This window comes from Hypomesus nipponensis, chromosome 19 (genome assembly GCF_054491055.1).
Source record: "Hypomesus nipponensis isolate SF chromosome 19, ASM5449105v1, whole genome shotgun sequence".
Taxonomy (NCBI): Eukaryota; Metazoa; Chordata; class Actinopteri; order Osmeriformes; family Osmeridae; genus Hypomesus; species Hypomesus nipponensis.
In genome coordinates this window covers 19,797,501-19,812,500 of record NC_140379.1, presented here as the reverse complement: position 1 = coordinate 19,812,500, position 15,000 = coordinate 19,797,501, and the positions used below count along the sequence as shown (strand labels likewise).

At 46.8% G+C, this 15,000-nt stretch overlaps 38 non-coding genes and 13 pseudogenes across 38 annotated transcripts in view; all 51 read left to right on the top strand.

The window, feature by feature from the left end:
- LOC146247988 (5S ribosomal RNA) overlaps nucleotides 1-40 on the top strand; it is a 119-nt gene extending 79 nt beyond the window's left edge. Inside the window, exon 1 of the ribosomal RNA XR_014734430.1 lies at nucleotides 1-40. This exon is cut by the window's left edge and continues 79 nt beyond it. This is a non-coding gene — a ribosomal RNA (5S ribosomal RNA).
- Nucleotides 41-228: 188 nt separating this feature from the next.
- Nucleotides 229-347, top strand: LOC146247987 (5S ribosomal RNA; annotated as a pseudogene).
- A 180-nt stretch (nucleotides 348-527) lies between these two features.
- LOC146247986 (5S ribosomal RNA) lies at nucleotides 528-646 on the top strand. Its single transcript, XR_014734380.1, has one exon. It is a non-coding gene; the product is annotated as a 5S ribosomal RNA (ribosomal RNA).
- A 192-nt stretch (nucleotides 647-838) lies between these two features.
- LOC146247985 (5S ribosomal RNA) lies at nucleotides 839-957 on the top strand. The gene has a single exon (XR_014734012.1). It is a non-coding gene; the product is annotated as a 5S ribosomal RNA (ribosomal RNA).
- Nucleotides 958-1,141: 184 nt separating this feature from the next.
- Nucleotides 1,142-1,260, top strand: LOC146247984 (5S ribosomal RNA; annotated as a pseudogene).
- Nucleotides 1,261-1,446: 186 nt separating this feature from the next.
- Nucleotides 1,447-1,565, top strand: LOC146247983 (5S ribosomal RNA). Its single transcript, XR_014734379.1, has one exon. It is a non-coding gene; the product is annotated as a 5S ribosomal RNA (ribosomal RNA).
- Nucleotides 1,566-1,749: 184 nt separating this feature from the next.
- LOC146247982 (5S ribosomal RNA) lies at nucleotides 1,750-1,868 on the top strand. Its single transcript, XR_014734378.1, has one exon. It is a non-coding gene; the product is annotated as a 5S ribosomal RNA (ribosomal RNA).
- A 185-nt stretch (nucleotides 1,869-2,053) lies between these two features.
- Nucleotides 2,054-2,172, top strand: LOC146247981 (5S ribosomal RNA). The gene has a single exon (XR_014733000.1). It is a non-coding gene; the product is annotated as a 5S ribosomal RNA (ribosomal RNA).
- A 170-nt stretch (nucleotides 2,173-2,342) lies between these two features.
- Nucleotides 2,343-2,461, top strand: LOC146247980 (5S ribosomal RNA). The gene has a single exon (XR_014734419.1). It is a non-coding gene; the product is annotated as a 5S ribosomal RNA (ribosomal RNA).
- Nucleotides 2,462-2,645: 184 nt separating this feature from the next.
- LOC146247979 (5S ribosomal RNA) lies at nucleotides 2,646-2,764 on the top strand (annotated as a pseudogene).
- A 174-nt stretch (nucleotides 2,765-2,938) lies between these two features.
- LOC146247978 (5S ribosomal RNA) lies at nucleotides 2,939-3,057 on the top strand. Its single transcript, XR_014733832.1, has one exon. It is a non-coding gene; the product is annotated as a 5S ribosomal RNA (ribosomal RNA).
- A 170-nt stretch (nucleotides 3,058-3,227) lies between these two features.
- Nucleotides 3,228-3,346, top strand: LOC146247977 (5S ribosomal RNA). The gene has a single exon (XR_014734408.1). It is a non-coding gene; the product is annotated as a 5S ribosomal RNA (ribosomal RNA).
- Nucleotides 3,347-3,520: 174 nt separating this feature from the next.
- LOC146247976 (5S ribosomal RNA) lies at nucleotides 3,521-3,639 on the top strand. Its single transcript, XR_014734396.1, has one exon. It is a non-coding gene; the product is annotated as a 5S ribosomal RNA (ribosomal RNA).
- Nucleotides 3,640-3,813: 174 nt separating this feature from the next.
- LOC146247975 (5S ribosomal RNA) lies at nucleotides 3,814-3,932 on the top strand. The gene has a single exon (XR_014734377.1). It is a non-coding gene; the product is annotated as a 5S ribosomal RNA (ribosomal RNA).
- Nucleotides 3,933-4,102: 170 nt separating this feature from the next.
- On the top strand, nucleotides 4,103-4,221 carry LOC146247974 (5S ribosomal RNA). The gene has a single exon (XR_014734384.1). It is a non-coding gene; the product is annotated as a 5S ribosomal RNA (ribosomal RNA).
- Nucleotides 4,222-4,405: 184 nt separating this feature from the next.
- On the top strand, nucleotides 4,406-4,524 carry LOC146247973 (5S ribosomal RNA; annotated as a pseudogene).
- Nucleotides 4,525-4,704: 180 nt separating this feature from the next.
- Nucleotides 4,705-4,823, top strand: LOC146247972 (5S ribosomal RNA). The gene has a single exon (XR_014734376.1). It is a non-coding gene; the product is annotated as a 5S ribosomal RNA (ribosomal RNA).
- A 188-nt stretch (nucleotides 4,824-5,011) lies between these two features.
- Nucleotides 5,012-5,130, top strand: LOC146247971 (5S ribosomal RNA; annotated as a pseudogene).
- Nucleotides 5,131-5,314: 184 nt separating this feature from the next.
- On the top strand, nucleotides 5,315-5,433 carry LOC146247970 (5S ribosomal RNA; annotated as a pseudogene).
- A 186-nt stretch (nucleotides 5,434-5,619) lies between these two features.
- Nucleotides 5,620-5,738, top strand: LOC146247969 (5S ribosomal RNA). The gene has a single exon (XR_014734375.1). It is a non-coding gene; the product is annotated as a 5S ribosomal RNA (ribosomal RNA).
- Nucleotides 5,739-5,922: 184 nt separating this feature from the next.
- Nucleotides 5,923-6,041, top strand: LOC146247968 (5S ribosomal RNA). The gene has a single exon (XR_014734374.1). It is a non-coding gene; the product is annotated as a 5S ribosomal RNA (ribosomal RNA).
- A 184-nt stretch (nucleotides 6,042-6,225) lies between these two features.
- Nucleotides 6,226-6,344, top strand: LOC146247967 (5S ribosomal RNA; annotated as a pseudogene).
- A 174-nt stretch (nucleotides 6,345-6,518) lies between these two features.
- Nucleotides 6,519-6,637, top strand: LOC146247966 (5S ribosomal RNA). The gene has a single exon (XR_014733460.1). It is a non-coding gene; the product is annotated as a 5S ribosomal RNA (ribosomal RNA).
- Nucleotides 6,638-6,807: 170 nt separating this feature from the next.
- Nucleotides 6,808-6,926, top strand: LOC146247965 (5S ribosomal RNA). The gene has a single exon (XR_014734373.1). It is a non-coding gene; the product is annotated as a 5S ribosomal RNA (ribosomal RNA).
- A 174-nt stretch (nucleotides 6,927-7,100) lies between these two features.
- Nucleotides 7,101-7,219, top strand: LOC146247964 (5S ribosomal RNA). The gene has a single exon (XR_014734362.1). It is a non-coding gene; the product is annotated as a 5S ribosomal RNA (ribosomal RNA).
- A 174-nt stretch (nucleotides 7,220-7,393) lies between these two features.
- LOC146247963 (5S ribosomal RNA) lies at nucleotides 7,394-7,512 on the top strand. Its single transcript, XR_014734372.1, has one exon. It is a non-coding gene; the product is annotated as a 5S ribosomal RNA (ribosomal RNA).
- A 170-nt stretch (nucleotides 7,513-7,682) lies between these two features.
- Nucleotides 7,683-7,801, top strand: LOC146247962 (5S ribosomal RNA). Its single transcript, XR_014734343.1, has one exon. It is a non-coding gene; the product is annotated as a 5S ribosomal RNA (ribosomal RNA).
- A 182-nt stretch (nucleotides 7,802-7,983) lies between these two features.
- Nucleotides 7,984-8,102, top strand: LOC146247961 (5S ribosomal RNA). Its single transcript, XR_014734371.1, has one exon. It is a non-coding gene; the product is annotated as a 5S ribosomal RNA (ribosomal RNA).
- A 176-nt stretch (nucleotides 8,103-8,278) lies between these two features.
- Nucleotides 8,279-8,397, top strand: LOC146247960 (5S ribosomal RNA). Its single transcript, XR_014732999.1, has one exon. It is a non-coding gene; the product is annotated as a 5S ribosomal RNA (ribosomal RNA).
- A 192-nt stretch (nucleotides 8,398-8,589) lies between these two features.
- On the top strand, nucleotides 8,590-8,708 carry LOC146247959 (5S ribosomal RNA; annotated as a pseudogene).
- Nucleotides 8,709-8,888: 180 nt separating this feature from the next.
- Nucleotides 8,889-9,007, top strand: LOC146247958 (5S ribosomal RNA). Its single transcript, XR_014734370.1, has one exon. It is a non-coding gene; the product is annotated as a 5S ribosomal RNA (ribosomal RNA).
- A 184-nt stretch (nucleotides 9,008-9,191) lies between these two features.
- LOC146247957 (5S ribosomal RNA) lies at nucleotides 9,192-9,310 on the top strand (annotated as a pseudogene).
- A 186-nt stretch (nucleotides 9,311-9,496) lies between these two features.
- On the top strand, nucleotides 9,497-9,615 carry LOC146247956 (5S ribosomal RNA). The gene has a single exon (XR_014734369.1). It is a non-coding gene; the product is annotated as a 5S ribosomal RNA (ribosomal RNA).
- A 182-nt stretch (nucleotides 9,616-9,797) lies between these two features.
- Nucleotides 9,798-9,916, top strand: LOC146247955 (5S ribosomal RNA). Its single transcript, XR_014734368.1, has one exon. It is a non-coding gene; the product is annotated as a 5S ribosomal RNA (ribosomal RNA).
- Nucleotides 9,917-10,100: 184 nt separating this feature from the next.
- Nucleotides 10,101-10,219, top strand: LOC146247954 (5S ribosomal RNA). The gene has a single exon (XR_014733108.1). It is a non-coding gene; the product is annotated as a 5S ribosomal RNA (ribosomal RNA).
- A 176-nt stretch (nucleotides 10,220-10,395) lies between these two features.
- LOC146247953 (5S ribosomal RNA) lies at nucleotides 10,396-10,514 on the top strand. The gene has a single exon (XR_014732998.1). It is a non-coding gene; the product is annotated as a 5S ribosomal RNA (ribosomal RNA).
- A 188-nt stretch (nucleotides 10,515-10,702) lies between these two features.
- On the top strand, nucleotides 10,703-10,821 carry LOC146247952 (5S ribosomal RNA; annotated as a pseudogene).
- A 180-nt stretch (nucleotides 10,822-11,001) lies between these two features.
- On the top strand, nucleotides 11,002-11,120 carry LOC146247951 (5S ribosomal RNA). Its single transcript, XR_014734367.1, has one exon. It is a non-coding gene; the product is annotated as a 5S ribosomal RNA (ribosomal RNA).
- Nucleotides 11,121-11,312: 192 nt separating this feature from the next.
- LOC146247950 (5S ribosomal RNA) lies at nucleotides 11,313-11,431 on the top strand (annotated as a pseudogene).
- Nucleotides 11,432-11,615: 184 nt separating this feature from the next.
- Nucleotides 11,616-11,734, top strand: LOC146247949 (5S ribosomal RNA; annotated as a pseudogene).
- A 186-nt stretch (nucleotides 11,735-11,920) lies between these two features.
- Nucleotides 11,921-12,039, top strand: LOC146247948 (5S ribosomal RNA). The gene has a single exon (XR_014734366.1). It is a non-coding gene; the product is annotated as a 5S ribosomal RNA (ribosomal RNA).
- A 182-nt stretch (nucleotides 12,040-12,221) lies between these two features.
- On the top strand, nucleotides 12,222-12,340 carry LOC146247947 (5S ribosomal RNA). Its single transcript, XR_014734365.1, has one exon. It is a non-coding gene; the product is annotated as a 5S ribosomal RNA (ribosomal RNA).
- A 182-nt stretch (nucleotides 12,341-12,522) lies between these two features.
- Nucleotides 12,523-12,641, top strand: LOC146247946 (5S ribosomal RNA). Its single transcript, XR_014732997.1, has one exon. It is a non-coding gene; the product is annotated as a 5S ribosomal RNA (ribosomal RNA).
- Nucleotides 12,642-12,811: 170 nt separating this feature from the next.
- On the top strand, nucleotides 12,812-12,930 carry LOC146247945 (5S ribosomal RNA). The gene has a single exon (XR_014734255.1). It is a non-coding gene; the product is annotated as a 5S ribosomal RNA (ribosomal RNA).
- Nucleotides 12,931-13,110: 180 nt separating this feature from the next.
- LOC146247944 (5S ribosomal RNA) lies at nucleotides 13,111-13,229 on the top strand (annotated as a pseudogene).
- A 174-nt stretch (nucleotides 13,230-13,403) lies between these two features.
- LOC146247943 (5S ribosomal RNA) lies at nucleotides 13,404-13,522 on the top strand. Its single transcript, XR_014733459.1, has one exon. It is a non-coding gene; the product is annotated as a 5S ribosomal RNA (ribosomal RNA).
- Nucleotides 13,523-13,692: 170 nt separating this feature from the next.
- LOC146247942 (5S ribosomal RNA) lies at nucleotides 13,693-13,811 on the top strand. The gene has a single exon (XR_014734240.1). It is a non-coding gene; the product is annotated as a 5S ribosomal RNA (ribosomal RNA).
- Nucleotides 13,812-13,985: 174 nt separating this feature from the next.
- On the top strand, nucleotides 13,986-14,104 carry LOC146247941 (5S ribosomal RNA). The gene has a single exon (XR_014734364.1). It is a non-coding gene; the product is annotated as a 5S ribosomal RNA (ribosomal RNA).
- A 170-nt stretch (nucleotides 14,105-14,274) lies between these two features.
- LOC146247940 (5S ribosomal RNA) lies at nucleotides 14,275-14,393 on the top strand. Its single transcript, XR_014734229.1, has one exon. It is a non-coding gene; the product is annotated as a 5S ribosomal RNA (ribosomal RNA).
- A 182-nt stretch (nucleotides 14,394-14,575) lies between these two features.
- LOC146247939 (5S ribosomal RNA) lies at nucleotides 14,576-14,694 on the top strand. The gene has a single exon (XR_014734363.1). It is a non-coding gene; the product is annotated as a 5S ribosomal RNA (ribosomal RNA).
- A 176-nt stretch (nucleotides 14,695-14,870) lies between these two features.
- LOC146247938 (5S ribosomal RNA) lies at nucleotides 14,871-14,989 on the top strand. The gene has a single exon (XR_014732996.1). It is a non-coding gene; the product is annotated as a 5S ribosomal RNA (ribosomal RNA).
- The last annotated feature ends 11 nt before the right edge of the window (nucleotides 14,990-15,000 follow it).

Genomic DNA, 15,000 nt, shown 5'->3' with positions numbered 1-15,000 from the left:
TGGATGGGAGACCGCCTGGGAATACCAGGTGCTGTATGCTCTTTTGCTCATTCACTTAGAAACTGAAATCTTGCAATATGCACAAGTAGTCCTTCATGAAAGGGGCTGGAAGCTGTTTTCATTTTGACACGAGAGAGAGAGAGAGAGAGAGAGAGAGAGAGAGACCACCTTGCATTGTCAATTGCTAAATCTGTATATGGATAAGTAGCCTATGGTTGTCAACTTATTTCGTACGGCCATACCAGCCTGGCAACGCCCAATCTCGTCTGATCTCGGAAGCTAAGCAGGGTCGGGCCTGGTTAGTACTTGGATGGGAGACCGCCTGGGAATACCAGGTGCTGTATGCTCTTTTGCTCATTCACTTAGAAACTGAAATCTTGCAATATGCACAAGTAGTCCTTCATGAAAGGGGCTGGAAGCTGTTTTCATTTTGACACGAGAGAGAGAGAGAGAGAGAGAGAGACCACCTTGCATTGTCAATTGCCAAATCTGTATATGGATAAGTAGCCTATGGTTGTCAACTTATTTCGTACGGCCATACCAGCCTGGCAACGCCCGATCTCGTCTGATCTCGGAAGCTAAGCAGGGTCGGGCCTGGTTAGTACTTGGATGGGAGACCGCCTGGGAATACCAGGTGCTGTATGCTCTTTTGTTTATTCACTTAGAAACTGAAATCTTGCAATATGCACAAGTAGTCCTTCATGAAAGGGGCAGGAAGCTGTTTTCATTTTGACACGAGAGAGAGAGAGAGAGAGAGAGAGAGAGAGAGAGAGACCACCTTGCATTGTCAATTGCCAAATCTGTATATGGATAAGTAGCCTATGGTTGTCAACTTATTTCGTACGGCCATACCAGCCTGGCAACGCCCGATCTCGTCTGATCTCGGAAGCTAAGCAGTGTCGGGCCTGGTTAGTACTTGGATGGGAGACCGCTTGGGAATACCAGGTGCTGTATGCTCTTTTGCTCATTAACTTAGAAACTGACATCTTGCAATATGCACAAGTAGTCCTTCATGAAAGGGGCTGGAAGCTGTTTTCATTTTGACACGAGAGAGAGAGAGAGAGAGAGAGAGAGAGACCACCTTGCATTGTCAATTGCCAAATCTGTATATGGATAAGTAGCCTATGGTTGTCAACTTATTTCGTACGGCCATACCAGCCTGGCAACGCCCAATCTCGTCTGATCTCGGAAGCTAAGCAGGGTCGGGTCTGGTTAGTACTTGGATAGGAGACCGCCTGGGTATACCAGGTGCTGTATGCTCTTTTGCTCATTCACTTAGAAACTGAAATCTTGCAATATGCACAAGTAGTCCTTCATGAAAGGGGCTGGAAGCTGTTTTCATTTTAACACGAGAGAGAAAGAGAGAGAGAGAGAGATAGAGACCACCTTGCATTGTCAATTGCTAAATCTGTATATGGATAAGTAGCCTATGGTTGTCAACTTATTTCGTACGGCCATACCAGCCTGGCAACGCCCGATCTCGTCTGATCTCGGAAGCTAAGCAGGGTCGGGCCTGGTTAGTACTTGGATGGGAGACCGCCTGGGAATACCAGGTGCTGTATGCTCTTTTGTTTATTCACTTAGAAACTGAAATCTTGCAATATGCACAAGTAGTCCTTCATGAAAGGGGCAGGAAGCTGTTTTCATTTTGACACGAGAGAGAGAGAGAGAGAGAGAGAGAGAGACCACCTTGCATTGTCAATTGCCAAATCTGTATATGGATAAGTAGCCTATGGTTGTCAACTTATTTCGTACGGCCATACCAGCCTGGCAACGCCCGATCTCGTCTGATCTCGGAAGCTAAGCAGGGTCGGGCCTGGTTAGTACTTGGATGGGAGACCGCCTGGGAATACCAGGTGCTGTATGCTCTTTTGTTTATTCACTTAGAAAACTGAAATCTTGCAATATGCACAAGTAGTCCTTCATGAAAGGGGCAGGAAGCTGTTTTCATTTTGACACGAGAGAGAGAGAGAGAGAGAGAGAGAGAGACCACCTTGCATTGTCAATTGCCAAATCTGTATATGGATAAGTAGCCTATGGTTGTCAACTTATTTCGTACGGCCATACCAGCCTGGCAACGCCCGATCTCGTCTGATCTCGGAAGCTAAGCAGGGTCGGGCCTGGTTAGTACTTGGATGGGAGACCGCTTGGGAATACCAGGTGCTGTATGCTCTTTTGCTCATTAACTTAGAAACTGACATCTTGCAATATGCACAAGTAGTCCTTCATGAAAGGGGCTGGAAGCTGTTTTCATTTTGACACGAGAGAGAGAGAGAGACCACCTTGCATTGTCAATTGCTAAATCTGTATATGGATAAGTAGCCTATGGTTGTCAACTTATTTCGTACGGCCATACCAGCCTGGCAACGCCCGATCTCATCTGATCTCGGAAGCTAAGCAGGGTCGGGCCTGGTTAGTACTTGGATGGGAGACCGCCTGGGAATACCAGGTGCTGTATGCTCTTTTGCTCATTCACTTAGAAACTGAAATCTTGCAATATGCACAAGTAGTCCTTCATGAAAGGGGCTGGAAGCTGTTTTCATTTTGACACGAGAGAGAGAGAGAGAGAGAGAGAGAGAGACCACCTTGCATTGTCAATTGCTAAATCTGTATATGGATAAGTAGCCTATGGTTGTCAACTTATTTCGTACGGCCATACCAGCCTGGCAACGCCCAATCTCGTCTGATCTCGGAAGCTAAGCAGGGTCGGGCCTGGTTAGTACTTGGATGGGAGACCGCCTGGGAATACCAGGTGCTGTATGCTCTTTTGCTCATTCACTTAGAAACTGAAATCTTGCAATATGCACAAGTAGTCCTTCATGAAAGGGGCTGGAAGCTGTTTTCATTTTGACACGAGAGAGAGAGAGAGAGAGACCACCTTGCATTGTCAATTGCTAAATCTGTATATGGATAAGTAGCCTATGGTTGTCAACTTATTTTGTACGGCCATACCAGCCTGGCAACGCCCGATCTCGTCTGACCTCGGAAGCTAAGCAGGGTCGGGCCTGGTTAGTACTTGGATGGGAGACCGCTTGGGAATACCAGGTGCTGTATGCTCTTTTGCTCATTCACTTAGAAACTGACATCTTGCAATATGCACAAGTAGTCCTTCATGAAAGGGGCTGGAAGCTGTTTTCATTTTGACACGAGAGAGAGAGAGAGACCACCTTGCATTGTCAATTGCTAAATCTGTATATGGATAAGTAACCTATGGTTGTCAACTTATTTCGTACGGCCATACCAGCCTGGCAACGCCCGATCTCATCTGATCTCGGAAGCTAAGCAGGGTCGGGCCTGGTTAGTACTTGGATGGGAGACCGCCTGGGAATACCAGGTGCTGTATGCTCTTTTGCTCATTCACTTAGAAACTGAAATCTTGCAATATGCACAAGTAGTCCTTCATGAAAGGGGCTGGAAGCTGTTTTCATTTTGACACGAGAGAGAGAGAGAGAGAGACCACCTTGCATTGTCAATTGCTAAATCTGTATATGGATAAGTAGCCTATGGTTGTCAACTTATTTCGTACGGCCATACCAGCCTGGCAACGCCCGATCTCATCTGATCTCGGAAGCTAAGCAGGGTCGGGCCTGGTTAGTACTTGGATGGGAGACCGCCTGGGAATACCAGGTGCTGTATGCTCTTTTGCTCATTCACTTAGAAACTGAAATCTTGCAATATGCACAAGTAGTCCTTCATGAAAGGGGCTGGAAGCTGTTTTCATTTTGACACGAGAGAGAGAGAGAGAGAGACCACCTTGCATTGTCAATTGCTAAATCTGTATATGGATAAGTAGCCTATGGTTGTCAACTTATTTCGTACGGCCATACCAGCCTGGCAACGCCCGATCTCGTCTGATCTCGGAAGCTAAGCAGGGTCGGGCCTGGTTAGTACTTGGATGGGAGACCGCCTGGGAATACCAGGTGCTGTATGCTCTTTTGCTCATTCACTTAGAAACTGACATCTTGCAATATGCACAAGTAGTCCTTCATGAAAGGGGCTGGAAGCTGTTTTCATTTTGACACGAGAGAGAGAGAGAGACCACCTTGCATTGTCAATTGCTAAATCTGTATATGGATAAGTAGCCTATGGTTGTCAACTTATTTCGTACGGCCATACCAGCCTGGCAACGCCCGATCTCATCTGATCTCGGAAGCTAAGCAGGGTCGGGCCTGGTTAGTACTTGGATGGGAGACCGCCTGGGAATACCAGGTGCTGTATGCTCTTTTGCTCATTCACTTAGAAACTGAAATCTTGCAATATGCACAAGTAGTCCTTCATGAAAGGGGCTGGAAGCTGTTTTCATTTTGACACGAGAGAGAGAGAGAGAGAGAGAGAGAGAGACCACCTTGCATTGTCAATTGCTAAATCTGTATATGGATAAGTAGCCTATGGTTGTCAACTTATTTCGTACGGCCATACCAGCCTGGCAACGCCCAATCTCGTCTGATCTCGGAAGCTAAGCAGGGTCGGGCCTGGTTAGTACTTGGATGGGAGACCGCCTGGGAATACCAGGTGCTGTATGCTCTTTTGCTCATTCACTTAGAAACTGAAATCTTGCAATATGCACAAGTAGTCCTTCATGAAAGGGGCTGGAAGCTGTTTTCATTTTGACACGAGAGAGAGAGAGAGAGAGAGAGAGACCACCTTGCATTGTCAATTGCCAAATCTGTATATGGATAAGTAGCCTATGGTTGTCAACTTATTTCGTACGGCCATACCAGCCTGGCAACGCCCGATCTCGTCTGATCTCGGAAGCTAAGCAGGGTCGGGCCTGGTTAGTACTTGGATGGGAGACCGCCTGGGAATACCAGGTGCTGTATGCTCTTTTGTTTATTCACTTAGAAACTGAAATCTTGCAATATGCACAAGTAGTCCTTCATGAAAGGGGCAGGAAGCTGTTTTCATTTTGACACGAGAGAGAGAGAGAGAGAGAGAGAGAGAGAGAGACCACCTTGCATTGTCAATTGCCAAATCTGTATATGGATAAGTAGCCTATGGTTGTCAACTTATTTCGTACGGCCATACCAGCCTGGCAACGCCTGATCTCGTCTGATCTCGGAAGCTAAGCAGTGTCGGGCCTGGTTAGTACTTGGATGGGAGACCGCTTGGGAATACCAGGTGCTGTATGCTCTTTTGCTCATTAACTTAGAAACTGACATCTTGCAATATGCACAAGTAGTCCTTCATGAAAGGGGCTGGAAGCTGTTTTCATTTTGACACGAGAGAGAGAGAGAGAGAGAGAGAGAGAGACCACCTTGCATTGTCAATTGCCAAATCTGTATATGGATAAGTAGCCTATGGTTGTCAACTTATTTCGTACGGCCATACCAGCCTGGCAACGCCCAATCTCGTCTGATCTCGGAAGCTAAGCAGGGTCGGGTCTGGTTAGTACTTGGATAGGAGACCGCCTGGGTATACCAGGTGCTGTATGCTCTTTTGCTCATTCACTTAGAAACTGAAATCTTGCAATATGCACAAGTAGTCCTTCATGAAAGGGGCTGGAAGCTGTTTTCATTTTAACACGAGAGAGAAAGAGAGAGAGAGAGAGATAGAGACCACCTTGCATTGTCAATTGCTAAATCTGTATATGGATAAGTAGCCTATGGTTGTCAACTTATTTCGTACGGCCATACCAGCCTGGCAACGCCCGATCTCGTCTGATCTCGGAAGCTAAGCAGGGTCGGGCCTGGTTAGTACTTGGATGGGAGACCGCCTGGGAATACCAGGTGCTGTATGCTCTTTTGTTTATTCACTTAGAAACTGAAATCTTGCAATATGCACAAGTAGTCCTTCATGAAAGGGGCAGGAAGCTGTTTTCATTTTGACACGAGAGAGAGAGAGAGAGAGAGAGAGAGAGACCACCTTGCATTGTCAATTGCCAAATCTGTATATGGATAAGTAGCCTATGGTTGTCAACTTATTTCGTACGGCCATACCAGCCTGGCAACGCCCGATCTCGTCTGATCTCGGAAGCTAAGCAGGGTCGGGCCTGGTTAGTACTTGGATGGGAGACCGCCTGGGAATACCAGGTGCTGTATGCTCTTTTGTTCATTCACTTAGAAACTGAAATCTTGCAATATGCACAAGTAGTCCTTCATGAAAGGGGCTGGAAGCTGTTTTCATTTTGACACGAGAGAGAGAGAGAGAGAGAGAGAGAGAGACCACCTTGCATTGTCAATTGCTAAATCTGTATATGGATAAGTAGCCTATGGTTGTCAACTTATTTCGTACGGCCATACCAGCCTGGCAACGCCCAATCTCGTCTGATCTCGGAAGCTAAGCAGGGTCGGGCCTGGTTAGTACTTGGATGGGAGACCGCCTGGGAATACCAGGTGCTGTATGCTCTTTTGCTCATTCACTTAGAAACTGAAATCTTGCAATATGCACAAGTAGTCCTTCATGAAAGGGGCTGGAAGCTGATTTCATTTTGACACGAGAGAGAGAGAGAGAGAGACCACCTTGCATTGTCAATTGCTAAATCTGTATATGGATAAGTAGCCTATGGTTGTCAACTTATTTTGTACGGCCATACCAGCCTGGCAACGCCCGATCTCGTCTGATCTCGGAAGCTAAGCAGGGTCGGGCCTGGTTAGTACTTGGATGGGAGACCGCTTGGGAATACCAGGTGCTGTATGCTCTTTTGCTCATTCACTTAGAAACTGACATCTTGCAATATGCACAAGTAGTCCTTCATGAAAGGGGCTGGAAGCTGTTTTCATTTTGACACGAGAGAGAGAGAGAGACCACCTTGCATTGTCAATTGCTAAATCTGTATATGGATAAGTAACCTATGGTTGTCAACTTATTTCGTACGGCCATACCAGCCTGGCAACGCCCGATCTCATCTGATCTCGGAAGCTAAGCAGGGTCGGGCCTGGTTAGTACTTGGATGGGAGACCGCCTGGGAATACCAGGTGCTGTATGCTCTTTTGCTCATTCACTTAGAAACTGAAATCTTGCAATATGCACAAGTAGTCCTTCATGAAAGGGGCTGGAAGCTGTTTTCATTTTGACACGAGAGAGAGAGAGAGAGAGACCACCTTGCATTGTCAATTGCTAAATCTGTATATGGATAAGTAGCCTATGGTTGTCAACTTATTTCGTACGGCCATACCAGCCTGGCAACGCCCGATCTCATCTGATCTCGGAAGCTAAGCAGGGTCGGGCCTGGTTAGTACTTGGATGGGAGACCGCCTGGGAATACCAGGTGCTGTATGCTCTTTTGCTCATTCACTTAGAAACTGAAATCTTGCAATATGCACAAGTAGTCCTTCATGAAAGGGGCTGGAAGCTGTTTTCATTTTGACACGAGAGAGAGAGAGAGAGAGACCACCTTGCATTGTCAATTGCTAAATCTGTATATGGATAAGTAGCCTATGGTTGTCAACTTATTTCGTACGGCCATACCAGCCTGGCAACGCCCGATCTCGTCTGATCTCGGAAGCTAAGCAGGGTCGGGCCTGGTTAGTACTTGGATGGGAGACCGCCTGGGAATACCAGGTGCTGTATGCTCTTTTGCTCATTCACTTAGAAACTGACATCTTGCAATATGCACAAGTAGTCCTTCATGAAAGGGGCTGGAAGCTGTTTTCATTTTGACACGAGAGAGAGAGAGAGACCACCTTGCATTGTCAATTGCTAAATCTGTATATGGATAAGTAGCCTATGGTTGTCAACTTATTTCGTACGGCCATACCAGCCTGGCAACGCCCGATCTCATCTGATCTCGGAAGCTAAGCAGGGTCGGGCCTGGTTAGTACTTGGATGGGAGACCGCCTGGGAATACCAGGTGCTGTATGCTCTTTTGCTCATTCACTTAGAAACTGAAATCTTGCAATATGCACAAGTAGTCCTTCATGAAAGGGGCTGGAAGCTGTTTTCATTTTGACACGAGAGAGAGAGAGAGAGAGAGAGAGAGACCACCTTGCATTGTCAATTGCTAAATCTGTATATGGATAAGTAGCCTATGGTTGTCAACTTATTTCGTACGGCCATACCAGCCTGGCAACGCCCGATCTCGTCTGATCTCGGAAGCTAAGCAGGGTCGGGCCTGGTTAGTACTTGGATGGGAGACCGCCTGGGAATACCAGGTGCTGTATGCTCTTTTGCTCATTCACTTAGAAACTGAAATCTTGCAATATGCACAAGTAGTCCTTCATGAAAGGGGCTGGAAGCTGTTTTCATTTTGACACGAGAGAGAGAGAGAGAGAGAGACCACCTTGCATTGTCAATTGCTAAATCTGTATATGGATAAGTAGCCTATGGTTGTCAACTTATTTCGTACGGCCATACCAGCCTGGCAACGCCCGATCTCGTCTGATCTCGGAAGCTAAGCAGGGTCGGGCCTGGTTAGTACTTGGATGGGAGACCGCTTGGGAATACCAGGTGCTGTATGCTCTTTTGCTCATTAACTTAGAAACTGACATCTTGCAATATGCACAAGTAGTCCTTCATGAAAGGGGCTGGAAGCTGTTTTCATTTTGACACGAGAGAGAGAGAGAGAGAGAGAGAGAGAGAGAGAGAGACCACCTTGCATTGTCAATTGCTAAATCTGTATATGGATAAGTAGCCTATGGTTGTCAACTTATTTCGTACGGCCATACCAGCCTGGCAACGCCCAATCTCGTCTGATCTCGGAAGCTAAGCAGGGTCGGGCCTGGTTAGTACTTGGATGGGAGACCGCCTGGGAATACCAGGTGCTGTATGCTCTTTTGCTCATTCACTTAGAAACTGAAATCTTGCAATATGCACAAGTAGTCCTTCATGAAAGGGGCTGGAAGCTGTTTTCATTTTGACACGAGAGAGAGAGAGAGAGAGAGAGAGACCACCTTGCATTGTCAATTGCCAAATCTGTATATGGATAAGTAGCCTATGGTTGTCAACTTATTTCGTACGGCCATACCAGCCTGGCAACGCCCGATCTCGTCTGATCTCGGAAGCTAAGCAGGGTCGGGCCTGGTTAGTACTTGGATGGGAGACCGCCTGGGAATACCAGGTGCTGTATGCTCTTTTGTTTATTCACTTAGAAACTGAAATCTTGCAATATGCACAAGTAGTCCTTCATGAAAGGGGCTGGAAGCTGTTTTCATTTTGACACGAGAGAGAGAGAGAGAGAGAGAGAGAGAGACCACCTTGCATTGTCAATTGCCAAATCTGTATATGGATAAGTAGCCTATGGTTGTCAACTTATTTCGTACGGCCATACCAGCCTGGCAACGCCCAATCTCGTCTGATCTCGGAAGCTAAGCAGGGTCGGGTCTGGTTAGTACTTGGATAGGAGACCGCCTGGGTATACCAGGTGCTGTATGCTCTTTTGCTCATTCACTTAGAAAGTGAAATCTTGCAATATGCACAAGTAGTCCTTCATGAAAGGGGCTGGAAGCTGTTTTCATTTTAACACGAGAGAGAAAGAGAGAGAGAGAGAGATAGAGACCACCTTGCATTGTCAATTGCTAAATCTGTATATGGATAAGTAGCCTATGGTTGTCAACTTATTTCGTACGGCCATACCAGCCTGGCAACGCCCGATCTCGTCTGATCTCGGAAGCTAAGCAGGGTCGGGCCTGGTTAGTACTTGGATGGGAGACCGCCTGGGAATACCAGGTGCTGTATGCTCTTTTGTTTATTCACTTAGAAACTGAAATCTTGCAATATGCACAAGTAGTCCTTCATGAAAGGGGCAGGAAGCTGTTTTCATTTTGACACGAGAGAGAGAGAGAGAGAGAGAGAGAGACCACCTTGCATTGTCAATTGCCAAATCTGTATATGGATAAGTAGCCTATGGTTGTCAACTTATTTCGTACGGCCATACCAGCCTGGCAACGCCCGATCTCGTCTGATCTCGGAAGCTAAGCAGGGTCGGGCCTGGTTAGTACTTGGATGGGAGACCGCCTGGGAATACCAGGTGCTGTATGCTCTTTTGTTTATTCACTTAGAAACTGAAATCTTGCAATATGCACAAGTAGTCCTTCATGAAAGGGGCAGGAAGCTGTTTTCATTTTGACACGAGAGAGAGAGAGAGAGAGAGAGAGAGAGACCACCTTGCATTGTCAATTGCCAAATCTGTATATGGATAAGTAGCCTATGGTTGTCAACTTATTTCGTACGGCCATACCAGCCTGGCAACGCCCGATCTCGTTTGATCTCGGAAGCTAAGCAGGGTCGGGCCTGGTTAGTACTTGGATGGGAGACCGCCTGGGAATACCAGGTGCTGTATGCTCTTTTGCTCATTCACTTAGAAACTGAAATCTTGCAATATGCACAAGTAGTCCTTCATGAAAGGGGCTGGAAGCTGTTTTCATTTTGACACGAGAGAGAGAGAGAGAGAGAGACCACCTTGCATTGTCAATTGCTAAATCTGTATATGGATAAGTAGCCTATGGTTGTCAACTTATTTCGTACGGCCATACCAGCCTGGCAACGCCCGATCTCGTCTGATCTCGGAAGCTAAGCAGGGTCGGGCCTGGTTAGTACTTGGATGGGAGACCGCTTGGGAATACCAGGTGCTGTATGCTCTTTTGCTCATTAACTTAGAAACTGACATCTTGCAATATGCACAAGTAGTCCTTCATGAAAGGGGCTGGAAGCTGTTTTCATTTTGACACGAGAGAGAGAGAGAGAGAGAGAGAGAGAGAGAGACCACCTTGCATTGTCAATTGCTAAATCTGTATATGGATAAGTAGCCTATGGTTGTCAACTTATTTCGTACGGCCATACCAGCCTGGCAACGCCCAATCTCGTCTGATCTCGGAAGCTAAGCAGGGTCGGGCCTGGTTAGTACTTGGATGGGAGACCGCCTGGGAATACCAGGTGCTGTATGCTCTTTTGCTCATTCACTTAGAAACTGAAATCTTGCAATATGCACAAGTAGTCCTTCATGAAAGGGGCTGGAAGCTGTTTTCATTTTGACACGAGAGAGAGAGAGAGAGAGAGAGAGACCACCTTGCATTGTCAATTGCCAAATCTGTATATGGATAAGTAGCCTATGGTTGTCAACTTATTTCGTACGGCCATACCAGCCTGGCAACGCCCGATCTCGTCTGATCTCGGAAGCTAAGCAGGGTCGGGCCTGGTTAGTACTTGGATGGGAGACCGCCTGGGAATACCAGGTGCTGTATGCTCTTTTGTTTATTCACTTAGAAACTGAAATCTTGCAATATGCACAAGTAGTCCTTCATGAAAGGGGCAGGAAGCTGTTTTCATTTTGACACGAGAGAGAGAGAGAGAGAGAGAGAGAGAGAGAGAGAGACCACCTTGCATTGTCAATTGCCAAATCTGTATATGGATAAGTAGCCTATGGTTGTCAACTTATTTCGTACGGCCATACCAGCCTGGCAATGCCCGATCTCGTCTGATCTCGGAAGCTAAGCAGTGTCGGGCCTGGTTAGTACTTGGATGGGAGACCGCTTGGGAATACCAGGTGCTGTATGCTCTTTTGCTCATTAACTTAGAAACTGACATCTTGCAATATGCACAAGTAGTCCTTCATGAAAGGGGCTGGAAGCTGTTTTCATTTTGACACGAGAGAGAGAGAGAGAGAGAGAGAGAGAGACCACCTTGCATTGTCAATTGCCAAATCTGTATATGGATAAGTAGCCTATGGTTGTCAACTTATTTCGTACGGCCATACCAGCCTGGCAACGCCCAATCTCGTCTGATCTCGGAAGCTAAGCAGGGTCGGGTCTGGTTAGTACTTGGATAGGAGACCGCCTGGGTATACCAGGTGCTGTATGCTCTTTTGCTCATTCACTTAGAAAGTGAAATCTTGCAATATGCACAAGTAGTCCTTCATGAAAGGGGCTGGAAGCTGTTTTCATTTTAACACGAGAGAGAAAGAGAGAGAGAGAGAGATAGAGACCACCTTGCATTGTCAATTGCTAAATCTGTATATGGATAAGTAGCCTATGGTTGTCAACTTATTTCGTACGGCCATACCAGCCTGGCAACGCCCGATCTCGTCTGATCTCGGAAGCTAAGCAGGGTCGGGCCTGGTTAGTACTTGGATGGGAGACCGCCTGGGAATACCAGGTGCTGTATGCTCTTTTGTTTATTCACTTAGAAACTGAAATCTTGCAATATGCACAAGTAGTCCTTCATGAAAGGGGCAGGAAGCTGTTTTCATTTTGACACGAGAGAGAGAGAGAGAGAGAGAGAGAGACCACCTTGCATTGTCAATTGCCAAATCTGTATATGGATAAGTAGCCTATGGTTGTCAACTTATTTCGTACGGCCATACCAGCCTGGCAACGCCCGATCTCGTCTGATCTCGGAAGCTAAGCAGGGTCGGGCCTGGTTAGTACTTGGATGGGAGACCGCCTGGGAATACCAGGTGCTGTATGCTCTTTTGTTTATTCACTTAGAAACTGAAATCTTGCAATATGCACAAGTAGTCCTTCATGAAAGGGGCAGGAAGCTGTTTTCATTTTGACACGAGAGAGAGAGAGAGAGAGAGAGAGAGACCACCTTGCATTGTCAATTGCCAAATCTGTATATGGATAAGTAGCCTATGGTTGTCAACTTATTTCGTACGGCCATACCAGCCTGGCAACGCCCGATCTCGTCTGATCTCGGAAGCTAAGCAGGGTCGGGCCTGGTTAGTACTTGGATGGGAGACCGCTTGGGAATACCAGGTGCTGTATGCTCTTTTGCTCATTAACTTAGAAACTGACATCTTGCAATATGCACAAGTAGTCCTTCATGAAAGGGGCTGGAAGCTGTTTTCATTTTGACACGAGAGAGAGAGAGAGACCACCTTGCATTGTCAATTGCTAAATCTGTATATGGATAAGTAGCCTATGGTTGTCAACTTATTTCGTACGGCCATACCAGCCTGGCAACGCCCGATCTCATCTGATCTCGGAAGCTAAGCAGGGTCGGGCCTGGTTAGTACTTGGATGGGAGACCGCCTGGGAATACCAGGTGCTGTATGCTCTTTTGCTCATTCACTTAGAAACTGAAATCTTGCAATATGCACAAGTAGTCCTTCATGAAAGGGGCTGGAAGCTGTTTTCATTTTGACACGAGAGAGAGAGAGAGAGAGAGAGAGACCACCTTGCATTGTCAATTGCTAAATCTGTATATGGATAAGTAGCCTATGGTTGTCAACTTATTTCGTACGGCCATACCAGCCTGGCAACGCCCAATCTCGTCTGATCTCGGAAGCTAAGCAGGGTCGGGCCTGGTTAGTACTTGGATGGGAGACCGCCTGGGAATACCAGGTGCTGTATGCTCTTTTGCTCATTCACTTAGAAACTGAAATCTTGCAATATGCACAAGTAGTCCTTCATGAAAGGGGCTGGAAGCTGTTTTCATTTTGACACGAGAGAGAGAGAGAGAGAGACCACCTTGCATTGTCAATTGCTAAATCTGTATATGGATAAGTAGCCTATGGTTGTCAACTTATTTTGTACGGCCATACCAGCCTGGCAACGCCCGATCTCGTCTGATCTCGGAAGCTAAGCAGGGTCGGGCCTGGTTAGTACTTGGATGGGAGACCGCTTGGGAATACCAGGTGCTGTATGCTCTTTTGCTCATTCACTTAGAAACTGACATCTTGCAATATGCACAAGTAGTCCTTCATGAAAGGGGCTGGAAGCTGTTTTCATTTTGACACGAGAGAGAGAGAGAGACCACCTTGCATTGTCAATTGCTAAATCTGTATATGGATAAGTAGCCTATGGTTGTCAACTTATTTCGTACGGCCATACCAGCCTGGCAACGCCCGATCTCATCTGATCTCGGAAGCTAAGCAGGGTCGGGCCTGGTTAGTACTTGGATGGGAGACCGCCTGGGAATACCAGGTGCTGTATGCTCTTTTGCTCATTCACTTAGAAACTGAAATCTTGCAATATGCACAAGTAGTCCTTCATGAAAGGGGCTGGAAGCTGTTTTCATTTTGACACGAGAGAGAGAGAGAGAGAGACCACCTTGCATTGTCAATTGCTAAATCTGTATATGGATAAGTAGCCTATGGTTGTCAACTTATTTCGTACGGCCATACCAGCCTGGCAACGCCCGATCTCGTCTGATCTCGGAAGCTAAGCAGGGTCGGGCCTGGTTAGTACTTGGATGGGAGACCGCCTGGGAATACCAGGTGCTGTATGCTCTTTTGCTCATTCACTTAGAAACTGACATCTTGCAATATGCACAAGTAGTCCTTCATGAAAGGGGCTGGAAGCTGTTTTCATTTTGACACGAGAGAGAGAGAGAGACCACCTTGCATTGTCAATTGCTAAATCTGTATATGGATAAGTAGCCTATGGTTGTCAACTTATTTCGTACGGCCATACCAGCCTGGCAACGCCCGATCTCATCTGATCTCGGAAGCTAAGCAGGGTCGGGCCTGGTTAGTACTTGGATGGGAGACCGCCTGGGAATACCAGGTGCTGTATGCTCTTTTGCTCATTCACTTAGAAACTGAAATCTTGCAATATGCACAAGTAGTCCTTCATGAAAGGGGCTGGAAGCTGTTTTCATTTTGACACGAGAGAGAGAGAGAGAGAGAGAGAGAGACCACCTTGCATTGTCAATTGCTAAATCTGTATATGGATAAGTAGCCTATGGTTGTCAACTTATTTCGTACGGCCATACCAGCCTGGCAACGCCCGATCTCGTCTGATCTCGGAAGCTAAGCAGGGTCGGGCCTGGTTAGTACTTGGATGGGAGACCGCCTGGGAATACCAGGTGCTGTATGCTCTTTTGCTCATTCACTTAGAAACTGAAATCTTGCAATATGCACAAGTAGTCCTTCATGAAAGGGGCTGGAAGCTGTTTTCATTTTGACACGAGAGAGAGAGAGAGAGAGAGACCACCTTGCATTGTCAATTGCTAAATCTGTATATGGATAAGTAGCCTATGGTTGTCAACTTATTTCGTACGGCCATACCAGCCTGGCAACGCCCGATCTCGTCTGATCTCGGAAGCTAAGCAGGGTCGGGCCTGGTTAGTACTTGGATGGGAGACCGCTTGGGAATACCAGGTGCTGTATGCTCTTTTGCTCAT